The sequence below is a fragment of the Hypomesus nipponensis genome, chromosome 17 (genome assembly GCF_054491055.1).
Source record: "Hypomesus nipponensis isolate SF chromosome 17, ASM5449105v1, whole genome shotgun sequence".
Classification (NCBI taxonomy): domain Eukaryota; kingdom Metazoa; phylum Chordata; class Actinopteri; order Osmeriformes; family Osmeridae; genus Hypomesus; species Hypomesus nipponensis.
Window position 1 is genome coordinate 7408178 of NC_140377.1, and position 4059 is coordinate 7412236.

Sequence of the window (4059 nt, forward strand, 5' to 3'; positions counted from 1 at the left end):
AAAAAAATCAAAAAGCTTCCCAAAAGATTTCCCAAAAATGCATTGTTATCCACTGCGATACAGTGAGAAGCTGTAAGTGGTCATGGTACAAAAGAACACCTCTTTATTATGTTTATGTCCTATTGACAGAACAGCAGAACAAACACAATTCCAAATGTATGCATGCACGTAAGTCTGCTTTGTGTTTCTTGAAAGGTTTAATCTTTTGTGCTTAGACCTTGGCTGATTTGGCAGTCGAAAAAAAAAAAGAAGTGCTGAAACTGAGGAAAATATTGTTAGAAAAGATGTGCATCCCTAATGATGATGATGATGGATGAATATTTAGAAAAAACAATCGTATCAGTGCCATGGGGGACTGCTGGGTCAGGGTGATCTTGGATGACATTCACTGGCCTCTTCTTCATTGCCTTATCCATCCAAAATAAACAATTGAGTTGGCTTGGTTGTTTGGCAAGTTGTACAAAAACCACTCAAATCTCAAGCTGGCTCTCAAGCAGAACACTAGACATGGGAGCAAATAGCAATAGAATATCGACAGCGCATAGGTAGCGTGTTCCAAACAGCTTTCAGCCTCTCCAGTGAATGGCTCAAAAACTCAATAAGGAGGGCAAGGTCTCTGATTCATTGTCATGTTAAGTGTTGTGTCTTAGTCAGAGATAAGGACTCATTATAGAGCATGCTGCATGTGAAAAATTATATTACGGATACAAGGAAAACAGGTCTGAGGGGGGGTTGCATTGGTGGGGGTTGTGGTGGTGGTGGGGAGGGGGGGTGTACACAGATAAATGACATGGAATGGGGAAAGAAATGCCCATCTAAATCAGAGCCACTGGTTCCGTTGGGGTAATGTATGCAACAGTGGCTATGTACTCTCAAATATGCTGATACCCCTCAACAGGCTTTAATCAGTGAATTTTTAAGTAGGTTTATTTGGTGTTTAAAATGCAATGGATTGTATAATTAAACCAGCTTTGAATGTAAATCCATGGGGCGGAAAGACAGTGTGTAATTAAACAGATAGGCTTCCTAGTGGAAAAACGTCCAGTTGTCTAGGAACAAGAGGAGGACACAGCAGCACAAGGAGAATGACAGTGACCCTGGCCAACGAGCAGAGGTGCAGGCTAGCCACGTCGACGGACGCTTGCCGTCTCCAGTCACATCTCTCCGCAAGGCTACTTCTTCCATTTGTACTCGTGGATTGAAGCCGACTGCGGTTCTGTTCTGATCCACTCCCAAAAATCAAGGTCATACAGAGCAGCTTCCAGCTGTATTGTTCAGAGGAACCGGCAGTGGAGAGAGTGGAGAGTGTGAATGATTGATTTAGCGTGCTTCGCGAACACAGGCTGCTTTTGAGTGTGGAGTTGCAATTTAGATTTAGCAGACAGAGGGTCTGCAATCAGGTACAGTTGGTAATCAATTTTTGTAGTGTCTGTGTCTTGGCAGAGTGCCTTACAGAACAGGCCCCTGGTCTGGGCCATCATAGCCCAGACTGCAATGACTGTCCTGCCTCTCTACTGCTTCACACGCATACACACACGCTTGTGAAATGATAACACTGCGCGTGCCAACAATACACACGTACTGCTCAAAGCTCAATGACAAGGGTTATTCAGTAGTATAATGATTTCAGTAGTATAATTTCATTTTTGGCTTGATGTATTTGTTTGTAGACAATATGACATACCACATTTTGGTGATTCTCTTGTTGCATATATTCAACATTCACATACAGATTTTTCTTACAAACAAAATGATCATATTCCATGTTAGACTTCTCAAGTAATTGAAATGTACTGTAATTCCTCTGCGGGGAAATTGAAAACGTTGTTTGTGTTACACGCACCATCCAAATATTTGCCCTAGTGAGCTGGTAGACGTTAATCAGGCAGTTTCTTTGAGTTCTTTATTACTGCTTGAGGACAGTTTGGCCAGCTGGGTCTTCATTAGTTCGAAACGTGACTGCTTCTTGGCTGGCGGAGCTGAGGAGGAGAGCATGTTTTTATTGAGTGCCGTGATCCTCCGAATGAGAGAGGGAAGATAGATGAGTGTACACTAAAGAGGTTGGTTTTCACCTTGAACACACCATCACTCTTCCTGCCTAATCGCAGACAGGTCTGTGCATAGGTGGTTGCCAGGCGTTCCATGCGCCCTGACACACCAAGTGTGGGCTGGTTCTTGGGTGCCGCTCAGAGATTCATCACACGCTACCTCCTCCACATGCCCAGACTAATCAGCTGGCTTCGGATAGGATAGTAGGTGTGTGCTGTTGTGATCCGAAAGCACCCAGAGGAAAAGGCAATGATTGAAACAGATGCAATACAAATCCAAAGTGATGTAATGTTTTGGTGTGTATATCTCTGCTTCTCCGCACGAACCTCCATCAACACTGTTGCTGTTATGAGGTAGAAAGTCGTTTTTAGGCGTGTTCCCACGCACCTTCTCTCGTAGGAGAGATAGCAAAGAAAGGCCGGGGTCTAAATGTAATCACCGCGGAACACAGCAGGGAGACAGATGGACAGGCTGAGAGAAGTTTCCAGAAGGCGTCCTGTGGGATGAACAGATGAGGCGTGCTAGGCTGGTAGTCTGCTTGTACCTGCCTCACCATTGGACCTGTCTCTCCGCTGGGAGGAGAGGAAGACTCGGAGCCTGGGCCGTGTATTAATGCATGCCACTGTCTGGGAGATGAGCGCTGTGCCACCGCTGCTCCTCTGTCTTTTGCTGCTGGATTTAAAACAGATGGACTGCTGGGTAATGAAGGCTGGGGGGGATGTGTCTCTGGTAAGTGGGACTGCTACCACGACATCTCCACAACAACCTGACAGCAGCCCCGTGCATGTCTATTAATACTGCGTAGGGGCCTGTGTAAAACGTCTCATTTGCACATTGTGCCTTCGTCCCTTTCTGGGAGGGGGGAGGGGGGAGGGGGGCTGATGGGAGCATCATGATAAGCAGAGCTGTGCACGCACGGCGGTCCATGCAGTTGTGTGACACACTGATGACATGGTCGCTCATGTCTCTCATCTCTCCCTCTCTCCCCATTCCATTAAAGTTGATGTGGGCTATTGGGGACGGTGATAAGAGTGACACACTGTAGATGAACTGAACCCGACAATGAGAGGGTGTCTGCCAGAGAAGATAGTTGCACTCAAATAGGAGAAACGGGAGGTCATTTCGATCGGCGATGGTTTTAATAGGAAATAAAGATAAAGACGATGTTCACAGCCACGTGCCGTAGAATTGCCCCCAGACGATGAGCACAAGGTGCTGTACCACGGCGTCGTCATAGATCCTCGCCAAGTTGAAATTCCCATCACCCAGGTCCTTGCTCTCCGTCCACTGTTTGCCTGCGTTTCGGGGTTTCTGTTTAAAGAAGAAACATACGGCGTGCGTCTCACTGATGGCGACTGTTCTATACCTGCGGCCTGGCAAGCTAATAAGCCCGGGCTCCCGCTGACATGAAAGGTTAGATCCTGTTCTGACAGGGTGGAAGGCTGCCTTCTAGCTACGAGAGAAAGGCACCCTGGGAGGACTGGCAGTCAGGGAGAGAAAGGCTGAAAGCTTGCGGGGCTCAGCTCCATCCCCTCTACCCCCACCCCTCCCTCTGCCAGCCCTCGCTAGGCAGCGGGGGTATTCACCATCCCAGCAGGACCCCCCCCCCCCCCTCCCCGCCCTCTCTGGTCCACCATTTGACCATGACCAGCCAGGTTACTGACAGACAGGCAGGCAGGCAGGCGGGCAGTCAGGCAAGCGTCAGCAGGAGAACTGCCCGAATGTATGGTCTCTGAGAAGCAGAAGGCAGCATTCAACAACAGAACGATTTCATCGCTCTTCTCCTTTCACCCAAACAGATGCATGAATAATGTGCAGGTGCAGAAATACCAACACAAATAAAAGAACTGATGAGTTTGATGGTGGAGCCCAAGGTGATTTTCTACATGATGAATCCATCTAAACAAGAGGATGGAGGTTTAACGAGATTACCTCCCCTCTCCCTAATGGATTTGACTCTGGAGACAGAGCGGTCTAGCGGCATCAATTCCCTTGTTTACGGAAAACGCT